At 38.6% G+C, this 15,047-nt stretch overlaps 1 protein-coding gene across 2 annotated transcripts in view; it reads left to right on the plus strand.

Annotated features, from left to right (window-relative positions):
• Nucleotides 1–15,047, plus strand: part of EPYC (epiphycan) — a 316,403-nt gene that overhangs the window by 300,027 nt on the left and 1,329 nt on the right. The gene's annotated exons all lie outside the window — the stretch shown is intronic.

A 15,047-nucleotide genomic window follows, 5' to 3' on the forward strand; every position in this document is an offset into this window, starting at 1 on the left:
GGATGGGGGCAATTTGTATTTTGAAACATACCTGGGATCTTAGTCATTTAGTTTCTTTCATGGTTGTGGTACAGTTGTGAACTACTGCCAGATGTGAGCCTTATTTATGCATTTATCAATTTATTACTGATTTTTTTTCCATAAACAGTGTTTGTAAATGTGTGCATAGTCTGGTGCCTTAGAAGGTGGTAGAATTGCAGTAGTGAGAGCATTGTATTTACTGCTCCATGATTGGTGTTTCAGTGTTTTTATTGCTTTTTATATTCCAGTTTTGTTGGTAGAGTCTTATAGTCTGCTTATCCTTTACCTGCTTAAAGTTGTATTCTAGTGCCTTTCTGTTCCCTGCATCTACCCCACTCCCCAGTGAGGCGTTAAGCTAACGTTTCTGAATTTTTAACCTACATGTGGTCATTATAGCAATAACCCATGCCTGGGTGTGAGTAATGCTGGATTTACCCACGGTTGGCGTGGTTTGATCATGAGGGCGAAGCCCGAGTGACCAAACAAAGCCAACTGTGGGTAAATCCAGCATTACACCAGAAGTGGTTATTTATTATATAATGACATTATTTAAGAAAAAAAAATAATTAATTTTCTTAAATAATGGCATTGTATAATGCCTCCTTGCTGCCCTTCCGCAGCTGTCTGGTATTCTGCGGCAGTTCTGATGTACTGCGCATGCGTATGCCTATGCAGTACATCAGAGCTGTGGTCAAAAGCAATGGAGAAAGCAAAATCTCCATTGCTTTTTACAAACTTTTTCGCTATGTTAAATGGGTTTAACATAGAAGACCTTTAAAAAGCAACGGAGCGTTGCTTTTAAAGCTGTCTTGCTATGTTAAACCCATTTAACATAGCGAAACAGTTTGTAAAAATAAACTGTTTCACTATGTTAAATGGGTTTAACATAGCGAAACAGTTTGTAAAAAGCAACGGAGAAAGCAAGATCTCCGTTGCTTTTTACAAACTGTCGCACTATGTTAAACGAGTTAACATAGTGAGACATCATTAAAAAAAACAACGGAGAATGTCCGTTGCTTTTTTTAATGCTGTCTCACTATGTTAAATGAGTTTAACATAGCGAGACAGTGTGAAGCAACGGAGATCTTGCGTTCTCTGTTGCTGTAAAAAAAAAAAAAGAGAGATAGTAATGGAAAAAGTCTGGGCGACCAGACCTTTTTCCATTACTATATCTCTGATTTACAATGTGCACACTGACCAATCAGCGTGCACGTTTTTTTGAATATTAATGGGGGGTCATTGTATAATGACCTATAGATCAGAGTCATAGGACTAGAGCTCAGTTATTGGCTTGATTTGATTAGCGTCTTGCAGCTTGTCTTTTTCCCACTCTTCACCCATTTCCTGGTGTAGTTTTAAAAGGCTGTCTCTGGCCTCAGACTGTTATGGTAATGACTTTAAAAGTCCCTCTTCGTTGCTTCGTTGCTATTATCTGTTGTGTAACCTATTTAAGAAGTCTTCCCAACAATTGTTTTCCATAGATCCATAACACTTGAGTGCACACTCAGCAAACCATTATTGCTATTGGGTAAACCTCCTTTACTACATATTGTGTCCTACTGATTTTCCTCAAAAATGCCATCTGCTTGGTTTCATTGCCACATTCTTGAGAGGGTCTTAAATTAATCATGCTCCATCACTGGCAAATAATATATTTATTTTATCATTTTGCACTTCACTTAACTGTTTTATAGTGCTTCTGCTTTTTCTTTTTTTAACTTTATTTGTTGATTTTGCACTTTAAATTATTTTAAATGCTCCTAATACCTGCAATCACATTGTGGAAGAATTACACTTTCAGGCAATCTTTTTGTGTTTTAAGAGGTCTGGGATAACCTATCTAGTTAATTCAAGCCTATGGTGCCTTTTTGTATATTTCCTGTTCATACCCATAGTTCCTCAAGGCCTCCAGAAAAAATGTTAGCAGTTGGCTTCTTTAACTAAGCAACTTACCAGCTAGTAATAGGCAGTGTTAGGAAGTGCAAGGAGTAACTAACAAAATTAACCTAAGTTTGATACTCTCTGATATGCTGCAGTAGAAAAATTAATCAGTATTTGTTACTTATTATTCATATTTACATATTTGTGTTCATATTTTCATAACTAACATCCTTACATGTTATTGAGGCTTATGGTGTGATATGCCATGGTGGGAGACAGGAAAGTGAATTGTTTATGTCCATTTATATTACCCTACATCTCAGATATCACCGGTTGTTTGTTAGTAATTATGAAAAATAAATAATGTTCCCATATGTACGCAACACTTCAAAAAACAAGTGACTTAACAAACTGCTGCATGACATTGGGTGAAACCTTAGATGCTGCTGAGGAAAATTATCTACAAGATTTGCATTGCAAATTGCACATCTTGAGATATATTCAGTGTTATTTACATTGCTAATTATAAAATTAAACATACATTCTCGTGCTTCTGTAAATATCTCAATAAGCATGCATTCATAGAGGAATTCTATGTCAGCAGGCAAAAGCTTATGTCTGGTTAACAAAAGTGTTTGAACAATATATCTCTAGGTTGTACAGTTTCCAAGATGTGGGAATTTGTTTGTGAAAGATTAGCAAAAAATATAATTCGGGGGTTGTGTACATTTATAGTATATATGGAATGTCTATGAATGTACTGACTACTATTACTATAAAGAATACTCCTTACTGATAGCATTACAATTTATGTAGTTCTAATAGCTTTTACTTCTCACAAAACATTTATGTTTATTTGTCTCATGCTTTTCAAATTTATTTTTCAGAAAATGCTCTGTAATGCAAGCTGTGCATAGGCTGTTAGAGGTGTGACGTTCCGCACCACTTAGGTGTTAATGAACTAGTGGCAGTAGGTAGTGGCCTGCTTTGTCTGAGCTGCAAAATGCATAAGAAAGCTTTAGGTACAGTCATTTGATTGGCCACAGGACTTTGAAGCCAACTTCCTGTGTTTTAAGTGCATATATAAATTTGGAGCATTTGTGTTCCACGGCCCATTGTGTAGTAGTGCTTAGTGGTGCCCTATATAGACACAGACAACAAGAAACCAAATTTTCCCTATAAAACCACCTCTGAAACTGTACCAGTAACTCAGTGAATGTAGAACAAAACTACTTTACATGCTGAATAGCTTATTTGAAAGTTGTGGAGCACACCCTCTCGAATTTAGTATTATACAGCCTAGTTTCATTTTCATCCTTAGTCAGCCCACTATTAATGCCTCATGTACGGAATCTTTGTACCTCACCCAATAAAGGATCTGACATCTGTTGTGGCTGACTAGCTGGCTGGCTGGCTGCTGGAGTGGCTGGCTGGCTGGCTGCTGGAGTGGCTAGCTGATTGGCTGCTGGAGTGGCTAACTGGATGGTGGAAAGTAGCAGCTTTATGGATGAATGGCTGGATGGTTGGATTAATGGGTGGATGGATGGCTGATTAGCTGAATGAAAGGATGGCTAGAATGCAGGCTGGATGAATGGATGGCTGGATTGTTGGATCAATGACTGGCTGGATGAATGGATAGCTGGCTGAATGAATGGATGGATAGGTGGCTGGATTAATGGATGGATGGATGGATGGCTCAGCTGTTAGGAAAAAAATAAACAAATCTCAGTCTTTTTCTTTAGCGGCATTAGAAGGGATAAAAACAAACTGCTCTACAGCCGTGATCTTTGCTGGTCTCTGCCCCATTCCCCACCCCCTTCATAAATTGCCAACAATTGCTGCAGAATTTAAAGCACCCGGACCTAACAGGGAATAGCTCTGCCTGCAGGTCCAGATTGGTGATGTAACTGAATTGCCATGGAAAAGCCGGAAGTAATTGTGGCTTTTCCACAGTGATTCAGTGTGATCAAAAAGTGGGACATTTCAAGTCCCACTACTTTGCACAGCAGGAAATGGGATGAGGCAGCTCAACCCTTGAGTACCCCGCTGATAATGGAAAGCGTGGCAACCTTACAAAACTCTTGCATACAAACATTTATAATAGCAATCTGGCTGTCAGAAACATACACACACTATGCCCACAATATATAGTATACACCCCACATATAGATCTACTTGTGTTGAGGTCCTTAAATGTAATCTTCCCAAAGCCCCAAGACCTTCCCGACATTTCATCTGCAAAAATTATTGTCAGGAAACCTTGAAACAGTACTGCACATACAGCCAGACCAAGTGGAGTATCAACTACCAAGGCTATAAGGCAAGTCAGTATACTGCCCAAGACTCTAGTCATGAAGAACTCCATAGTAAGACCTACTGATGCTCAACTCACCTGGCTGAACAAGGAAAAATTACAGTCAGATGCCCATCAGAGGCCAGGATCCACCAAGTTACACATGCAATCAAGTCATTGCACCAGAGCTACCAGTATGATTTAATCATAGTCTGTGTAGGTGTAAATGGCCGGGGATGTACCTCCTTAGGCTATGCAAAGAGTGACATTATGCAGCTCTCAGATTATGTGTCACAGTCTGGTATGTGACTAGCATTTGAGCAGCATTCTGCCTTCATGAAGGATGATGCCACAATAAGAACAGAAGATGACTGAATTGAATAATATTTGTTAGTGCGGGAGGACATAGTTCACAAACCATATTTCTTTGTCAAGTGTGGCCTACACCTCCCCTTAGATACTTTATTAGGCAATGCCAATTTGACAAACATTCCAACTTAGCAAAATCTGTCCAAGGAAATCTAAAGGTGGTTACTGCTCAATGCCAGGAGTGTAAACAAGAAGCTCTACTCCTACAAGCTCCCCTCACTGTGGAGAATGGGGACATATGTGTAGTGACCAAGACATGGTTTAAAGGTGCAGAGAGTACCCAGCACTGCAAGTCGTCATTGACTTCCACACATTTAGACCATCAACTGCACAGAGCTGGACTAAACATGGCGGTGCCTTAAGCAGCATCAATAACAAGCATAACCTCTAGGTTGGTAAAACAGGATGATACTCTGGAGTTCCTCCATGTCCAGACTGCCACAGACAAAGTCTTGTTCAATACCCTAGCAAGCTAATGGTCACCCTCTACATCCCAGGAAACCAAGAGCTCTTACTAAGATTTATTGGAGACACTCACCATTGAACCAAATAACATACTTATGGGGGCTTTAGTTATCCTTCTATAAACTGGGAATCCTATAAGACACAAAATTTGCAGTCACAGAGATTCCTAGCCTTTGTAAACACAAATAGCATGGACAACATATTGCATATACCTTCTAGGTGCAAAAATATATCGGACCTGATACTCACAAATATGGGAGAGTACTGCATCCCCACCAGTGTCTTGTCCTCTCTGGTATGGTCAAACCACAAAGTAGTTTTCTTCAAAGTAACAATCAATTCTGTAACCCCAAGAAATCTTGAAATAGTTAGAAACTACTACAAGGCAAACAACCTTTTATTACATGAAAACATCAAAATGTCAAGACTCTTCAAACACAGATAACAAAGCAGTCTATGCAGAATTATTCACATAAGCTCTGTACAACCATGCCAATAATTGCATAGAAGATGCTGTGCCTACCAGAAGTAAGCCCAAAACTAACTAAAAAAAACAAAAAACAAATCAAATTAAAGGGCCGCTTCACTCCCAATATGAGTGTCTACTCAATGTAGCAAAATTCTTTAGCAATACAGGTGACTCCTTCTAAGCATGTACTATTCCCAAACTATGGGAGACTTTACCTTTATCTATTAGACCCAGACAGAATTTCAGCTCTTTCAAACCAAACTTAGGCTTCACCTAATAAACAAATGGCTTTTCTCCTGTATCACCCCAGACTAAACCTCATATTACGACATCCTCCATATCTTGTCACCCCTATAATTTAGCCTTTGTCTGCATATAAGATTATATCCACCCCTTAACTTAACTATACTTATTTAGTGCAATCCTACTCACCTTCCAGCTTTACTTCCATTGCACCATTCTCTCCTAAGCACTGTACTCCTTACCCCTGATAAAGTCTACCATCACAATAGATCACTATTCTGTCTTTTGTTTGCTGTTTTCTACTGAATGACTCTTGGTAGCCAGTTTAAATGACCATTAATCATACTGTAATGCAACATGCTAAGTTGTTTAGACATAACCTTGTGGAAGTATTATCTCTTTCTACATAGCAAATACAGTTTGTGTCCACATCTTTACAAGCTGCAAAGATTATGTATCTCCACTTATTCATGCCAACTAATGTGCTAAGTTTTAGAACGTGCTGGAGGGACAGATTCATCACCCAGAGACTCCCTATGCTGTGGAACAAAATCCCGGTACATGTGAGGCAGAGCACCTCTCTGGTCTTGTTCAAGAGGAATCTTGACCAATGGATGGGAGATTGCAGATATACCCCAGGGATTACTTCAGCGTCACTGCTTGACAGAGGCACAGCAAAATGATAGGCATAGTTTTTATTCAAACTAAAGGGGTGGCGAAAGCCACATAACTATGGGCTAGGCTTATAAATGCCCTTGGGCAGATAGCCTAGTATGAACCTATGAACCTATGAACCTATGAAGTTCTTATGTCCACATATTTTGAATTTTGTACTTTGTATTCTGCATTTGAATATAACATGTATTCTGGAGCTTTGCTTCCCTGGACCTCCTCTGAAAAGGGGTTATTAATCCATTTGGACTTTCCCAGTAGTCAAAAACAAAATAAAAATAAAAAAATAAATACATTTCCTTCTATCTCCACTTTTTTTTATTCCATCTCCACTTTTAAACAGTTTCCAGTACCATGCTTTTCCAACCCATATCCCTCCCAATCTAGCAGGAATTCATATACTATTTCTAGCTATTTTCCTTCTTTCTATACCTGCAGATACCCTTTTCCCTATCTGCAGTAACCCATCCAAAGACTCTATTTAAATACCACCAAAAATGAAAGGTATTATATACACAACCAAAAGCTACTGACCCACAATGAACAATTATATTAACCTCTAGTGCCTTGGCAAAAACTTTCACAGAGTAATAAAAAACAATACATAGCCATTCCTTTTATACCAAAAAACTGAAAACAAGTAATCAGTTTCACATTCATTGCAATCAGTTAACAAATTAAAACAATTAAAATGAATTAAACTAAATCAAGCACTTCCAAATATACTCTATATTCAAACCGTTTGGTGATAGACTGCTCACCTCCCATGCATCCAAGAGCACTATAAACATGCTTGTCCATTACAGCAAAGCTCAAAGGTTTAGTTATAGTTTAGGTATAGTTAGTACTGCCTGATATTCAACTGCTCTCATCCTTATGTTACCTCTTAAATATTGCTGTAAGGTCAAAGGTGCCATTTGACCTACTTAACTCATTTGATAGCACTGGGTGAAAGTGTAAAAGTAGATTTGACCATTGCTTTGACCTGCTTAATCCTTGAATCACTATAAACCTTTAGTCAAAGAACTAAGATTTAAACGCTGACTTTACACATACACACACACACACACACACACACACACACACACACACACACACACACACACACACACACATCAGAAATACAATGACTATTTCTGCAGTTAAGCAAGCTATTCTGAACTCTTCCATGGGGCAGCACACCCTCTGATGTTTATACATAGTGATTCCATGATTACACAGACATGGTAAAAGGGGAAACACAATATTATGTAAAGCCAAATTCAAACCTTTCACTTTTAATATGTGATGTTAAAGAAGGTCTGACATAGCAATTTGTGTGTAATAAAATATCCCACACTAAAGAAATACCAAACTTGAAGGAAAAAAAAACAAAAAACGGAGGCATGGCAAGTGATGCAAATGGCAATGATAAAAAGAGGTGATAGCTATTGCATTTACCATTTCTCATGTGGCCTGGACCATAGCGGAAGAGAATCTGCGATGATCCATTTTTAATCTGGTTATGTGGAAAATATGAATTAAAAATTGAAATAAAAAAAAAACTGGTCTAGGTTTGCATAAGCACTCTACAACATGTATACATTACTAAAAAGTATTTCTTGCTTTAGATGGTATTGTTGAGATTTGTTGAAATAGAATTATCAGAAATAGAATTAAGATGATAGATCAAACGGAATACTTATTAGGATGCTTGGTTGAAATTGCCATTTTAAATATAAAGTGCATTTTAAAGTCACACCTCATAAGGGAGACTTGATTTATATGTGCACACCATATATTTTAGTTTTATATGTGTACTTTTTTACTCATTTTTATTAATGTCTTTGTACTCATTCTGTTATGTGATTTGATGTTCTCTGTTCTGTCAGTTTCTCAACAAATCGGTCTCCATATCTAAGCTGGATCTGACTTTACACACACACACACACACACACACACACACACACACACACACACACACATACACATACACATCAGAAATACAAGGACTATTTCTGCAGTTAAGCAAGCTATTCTGAACTCTTCCATGGGGCAGCACACCCTCTGATGTTTATACATAGTGATTCCATGATTGCACAGACATGGTAAAAGGGGAAACGCAATATTATGTAAAGCCAAATTCAAACCTTTCACTTTTAATATGTGATGTTAAAGAAGGTCTGACATAGCAATTATGTGTGTAATAAAATATCCCACACTAAAGCCACACCCAAGCTTTGAATCCAGTGCTCAGACTCCTCCGCTTACCCATAACCCCTTGTGCTGAACAAGCTGCCTCAGATCTCATTTGCCACCAAAAATGTAGGATGGATCTTTTGGTGCTCAGGTTTTTGGTCATTTGGAGATAAGTTTCTTTTTATTGCCATATATTTATATCTGTATATCTATATCTATATCTATATCTATAGCTATATCTATGTCTATATATATATATATATATATATATATATATATATATATATATATCAATATCTATCTATCTACATTTTTTCTTCTTACTACCTCCCCTATTAGTAGGGGTTTACTTCTGACTACCTTTCCTTTTAAATCTCTTCATTTATTCTCTTCTTTGGTCATCGCCCTTAGAGCATTGAAACTCTGTTGTCTATAAGAAAAAAAAAAAAAAAAAAATATATATATATATATATATATATATATATATATATATATATATATATATGGTCCACTTCTGAATCTCAAAATAGTGAAATTTCAAATTTCAGTATATCGAGACCAGAAGTATGAAACCGTAAAAACACGCAACCACACAACACCGAAATACCGTACACCATAAAACAACAGTAAAAACACAACCCTGTCCCAATATAACAACATAAACAATAATAAATAAAAACAAATAAAACAAACATATCATTTTGCTGGGGGGGGCAAGTCCCCCTACACTGCGTCTGTACCCCTCACAGCCCCGGCTACTTATATATATGCCAACTCCAATGTAGCACTAACTTGAAAAAAAACAAAAACCTATTTGTACGTGACCTACACTCTCATTGCACACTGTCATACTTGCACTCACTAATAACACACACACATGCACACTACACATGTACAAAAAAATCACCATTTTCATCAAAATGAAAATTTCACCAAAATCATCAACCCCCAGCAAAATTATATGTTTGTTTTATTTGTTTTTATTTATTATTGTTTATGTTGTTATATTGGGACAGGGTTGTGTTTTTACTGTTGTTTTATGGTGTACGGTATTTCGGTGTTGTGTGGTTGCGTGTTTTTACGGTTTCATACTTCTGGTCTCGATATACTGAAATTTCAACACTAACATGCACACTCTCCCACTTACCTAGCCCAAACTAAACCTACAACTCTCCCCAAAAAATAAAACCTAGCACATCTATACACAAAATCCTGCAAAACTAGACACCTACCTGAATCTCCATACATAACCAGACATCAGCTGCCATGCAGAAATCTCAGAACACATTCCCTTAAAGAGACAGCAAACAAACTACACACTGCACCACACCTACCGTGGATTTGGGAAATAAAGATTTGTTAGGTGCAATTTTGAACAACTGCTCTTTTGACATTCCAGTCTTGAAATTTGAAAATTCTAATTCAGTATTTCAAGATCTGAAAGTGGACCCATATATATATATATATATATATATATATATATATATATATATATATATGGTTCCCCTTTAGGATCTCGAATTGCTGAAAGCTCGAAATTCATAAGCTCGAGCCCAGAATCTCGAGTTTTCAGCAACTCGAAATTCTAAAGCCGACGTAAAAGACATGCAAACATGTCTTTACAATGTTTTTGCAGAGGGGCAAGCCCCCCTGCACCCCCCACACCCCCTTACTTAAATATACCAACTCCAAGATCGCACTACAATGGGGATGATGGAAATCTCCCGTTCTGCACTGTATACAGAAGTGCACAATGGGATAATTTCCATTCCTCCGCTATAGTGTGGTCACGGAGCTGGTATATTTCAGCAGGGAGACTGCAGGGGGGCTCGGCCACCTGCATACATGTCAGTAAACTTCCTTTTTTTTTTTTTTTTGTCTCCCCTTCACAAGTTCGAGTTGACACTCGAGATTCTGGGCTCGAGCTTATGAATTTTGAGCTTTCAGCAATTCGAGCTTGTGAAGGGGAACCATATATATATATATATATATATATATATATATATATATATATATATGTGTGTGTGTGTGTGTGTGTGTGTGTATGTGTTTATGCATGTATATCATTTTTTGGTGCTGTGATTGTTGCTGTGTTCCTGTTATCAATATGCTGGAACATTTTTCAGGCTTTAGTCATTAGCTCCCAAGTTGGACACTCACTGCAAGTGAATCTAGTGCCTTGGCCCTGCTCATTTGGACACATCTTGTAGCATTTGTGAAGCTTTTGATTATTGTGCAGAAGTGGAGAGTCAGAATAAGATAATTGTAAAAAGGTTTCTCCCAGCCATTGCAGGGAAAGTGCCCATCCTGCTTCTTCAAGCACTTCTGCTGTGTCTTCTCCTGTCAAGAAACCAGTTGAAATGTCTAAAGAAAAAAGAGTAAGGAGAAAGAAAAACATAAAGAAAAAGAAAGTCTAAGTTCTCAAAGAAGATATCTCTGGAGCACACATCCTCTTCAGCTTTGGCACCAATAGTTGCTAAAATCCTCAGAACCTGCATTCTTTTTGAAGTTGATCCTTATTGTATTTGGACCCCCACCTCCTCTCCATGGCTCTCATCAGAGCTATTTTCACCTAGACTCCATTCTTCTATCTTCCAGGAAAAGTCTTTGCACCAGTCCTGGACCCCATCTTCTGATTTGTCATTATGATCAGCCAGATCTTCTAGGAGTTTAAGTGAAGTAAATCTGGATAAGATGATAAGGAGATTTCTTCTTACTCAGATCCTGTTGGGGGTCCTCCCAGCTCCAGCCATAGCTGGACCTGGGAGAATGTTTTCTTCTCCTCATTCAGTTATTGCTCCTTCTCTGATCTTCCCCTGGCTTTGGAACAACTAGATCTGACTTCTACCTGGGACAGGTTGATGTTGGAGCCTTGGATTTGTTCTTCCTTGACACAGATGGGCTCTTTGATTCAGATGGCTCCTTCTACTTCAGAGTCTTCTGAATCTCTGAGCTAAATAGGTGGTACTATTTCTGACAGGATAGGTTCAGAACTGCAGTCTTTGGAACCATTCCTCCTTCTTGGAGAATTGGCATTAGATAGTTCAGCTTTGATGTCTGCCTCAGATCAGAACTGAACGGAATCTCAAGTTGAGCCTCCTCTTGGGGTTTCAGCTTCTACAGCTAGGCTCCCTGGATCTGTTTTCAGCTTGCCTTTCAAGGTTTTCAAAAGACTGCTCTCCCAACCTGGAGAGAAGACTTCTGTTTTGATATTAGATCCATCTCTTCCCCACAAGACTTCCCACAGTCTAGATCCTACTTTTCTTGTCCCATTGGGACAGTAGCAACCAGAAGCCTCAAGCCACCTCTAGTCAGAGAACCCATCTTGTCTTATGAGTCCTTCCCAGAGCAACCCACAGAAGAGGTAGTTAGGAAGCATACATGCAAAAAGAGACACCTGGATTCCCCTCAGGAGTCTGTCACTACCTATACTGACTTTGAGGAAGGAAAGGGTTCTCCCAGATCCTTATCAGGAATGTTTCATTTGAAGAAGTCATTGAAATCCTTAAACAGAAAGGTGGATGGTCCACCCAAACACCTTATTCAGATGAGTCATTGTTCCTCGAGGCTTTTGGTTCTGGCCCATCTATGACTTGTGTTGTTCCATCACTAAGAAGGCTTGATAGGAGCTGGACACAGCTAGACTCATCCCAAGAAAACAGATAAGTTCCTTGTCACCCCTAAAGATCATTTTCATTGGAGCAAAAGTCCTGCAGTAAAATCCATATTGGTGGTGGCAACCATACATCCACTGAACAGAGAGTCTCATGTATTGGATAGGTTTGAGAAGCAAGTCTTCACCTTAACTACTTTATCTGTGAGAATGTTGAATTATCTGTCATACGTTACCTGTTTTGGCCAGGGAGAATTCCAAATCTCTGCAGATCAGAGAAAACATATTGAAGCACAGTTAGCTACCCTTCAGTCTTTGTCAAGTGTTTCCATCTGCTTTATCTCCAACACTAAGGATGGTGCATTTAGAGCTGTCAGCATTGACATTTCCATCAGGAGACATGCTTGGTACAGCTATGTGATTCTGAGAAACAATTTAAGATGTCTTTTGTTAATGTCCCTTATGAAGGGACAACACTTTTCTTTCTCAAAGTCAAAGAAACAATTCCATAAGTGAACAAGATGATAACCCTTTTTTGCCATAGGGATCAAATTCATAACTCCTCAAAGAACCCTTTTGAGGAATTAGAGAGGAGGTTATGGGATTTGCTTTTGCAAGTCTCAAGGATTTACACCTCACACTTCTGGAGACAAAGCCCCTGCCCCACATATTACAGAGGGAAACTCTAATAATTGACCCACCATCAGGGCAGAGGTGGTCCACAGAACCAAGACTCTAGAGGATATTTCTCCAAAAGACCTTTGCAGCATTCCTGAATGGTTGCTTGACTGCACCTAACAACCTGGATATCCATCATTCAGGAAAAATGTATGCAGATGATTAAAAGCAGAGACTACATCATCCCCCTCCTCTCCCCTCCTATACCCATAAAAAGACTTCCCCAACATATCATCCCCTCAAAGGGAAACAACCACTTCAAAAATAAGGAAGCTGCTAAACAACTGAGTTATTCAAGAGGTCCCACCAGACTAAAGAGGATTGAAAATGTATTCAAGATTCTTTTTAGAGCCAAAGAAACACGGGGACCTAAGGTCAATCTTAGACCTGAGCCACCTAAACAGATTTCTAAAATAAATGAAATTCCAGATAGTCACAGTATAGTCAATTCTTCCCCAGCTAAGGGACAATGACTGAATGTTCTCAACTGACCTCCAGGATGCATACCACCATATAAAAAGGGACAGACAATTCATGAGGATCATTTGTTTCTGGCTATAACTGATTCATTTTCAGTTTAGAGCCCTGCCCTTTGGTCTCACACCAGCCCCTGGGTATTCACCATGTTTGGCACTAATAGTAGCTAGCCACTGTCTACAGGGGATCTGTAGGTTCCCCTTGTTTGGTTAACTGTGTCATTAATACTCTCATCAGGGATCTACTCATTCAAGCCAGAGACCCGTTGTTTCATCTATATGCAAACTTGGGGATTCAGTGACTCTAATGAAATCCAAGCTTTGAACAGTACAATTCATAGTATTCATCAGTGCACTTTTGGACATGAGTTTCATACTGAATAGCTCCCCTACAAGAATTTCATCCCTTCATCAGCATGCCCTAGCTATTTTGTCCTGTCAGAAACCACCAGCAAAACTGATTCTTCACCTTCTCAGCTCTATGGTTGCCTCAGTTACTTTAGATTCCCTAGAAAGATGTTTCATGTGTGTTGTTCAATTGCAGGCCAATGGTCAATAAGACACCAACCCATGTCCTTTCATGTATCCTTGACAAACATTTGAAGGACTGACATCCAGTGGTGGTTGGAATTTCCACATGTCTCACAAGGATGTCCCTTCATTCTTTCTCCTCAATGAGCCACAGTGACCAGGGACACTTCCCTCTTCGGGTGGTGGGGCATTTCCTGGGAAAGACAGTCTCCTTTTGAGTCTGCAGATAACATTGATTGAAAGTTTTTAATCAAGGAAAACTTTGTTGTTTAGTTGCAATTAACTTGGCCTTAAGAATTTCTGATCATCATGCCCTGTCTTCTGATACTCACTATCTGTTTTTTCTTAAAGATGGAGTGTGCTTGAGATCCCTTCCTTCCTAATGTGACTCCTGAATCATGTATCATTCAATTAAACTTCCAATGTTTTTCCCAAATTTCTTGATCAAAGGTGAATATAAATTACATTTACTAGATGTTCATTACCAGTTACATTTTTATTTGCACAGGACAAAAATCATCATTAAGACTGACCAGCTGTTTGTCTCTTACTCCAGTGTCAAGATGGAAAAGGGAGTATCTAAGATGACTCTTTTCCTTTGGTTTTCTAAATGTATTTCTTTTGTTATAAACAAAGGGGTATATCACTGCCTACACCTCCAAAAGCTCACTCAACTAAATCTGTAGTTTCTTCTACAATCTTCTTTTCTAGAGTAAGTCTTGATGACATCTGTGCTGTGGCGACATGGTCCAACATGCATACTTCACTTCACATTACAAATTGGACATTTAATCTAGATCAAAAGTATCTTTTGGATTGACTCAGCTCCAGAATATCCTTCCATAAAAGGAGCTAAGTGTTACAATATCTGAGCACTCCATCCTATACATTGAGGAATGGAAGGAACAGAAAACATAAGATAAGAAAGTTATGTGCTCACCATAAGGTTAGCTCTGTGTTGTTTGTTTCTGTATTTCCTCAACTTCCCACCCTCCTTCCCCCTTCCATATGTTCAACTCTAACTTTTCTTTTGCCCCTGACTGTTCAAGTTGACATGGCCTTGGTTTAGAGACGCTCTTTTTCAGGATCATGAATAACAGCTGTTTTCTTATGTCTCATTAGATAGTGTCCTTTTGTTTAATTCTAGGTGGGCAAACT

The sequence above is a fragment of the Protopterus annectens genome, chromosome 11.part0 (assembly GCF_019279795.1).
Source record: "Protopterus annectens isolate FY-2018-M chromosome 11.part0, PAN1.0, whole genome shotgun sequence".
Lineage (NCBI taxonomy): Eukaryota > Metazoa > Chordata > Ceratodontiformes > Protopteridae > Protopterus > Protopterus annectens.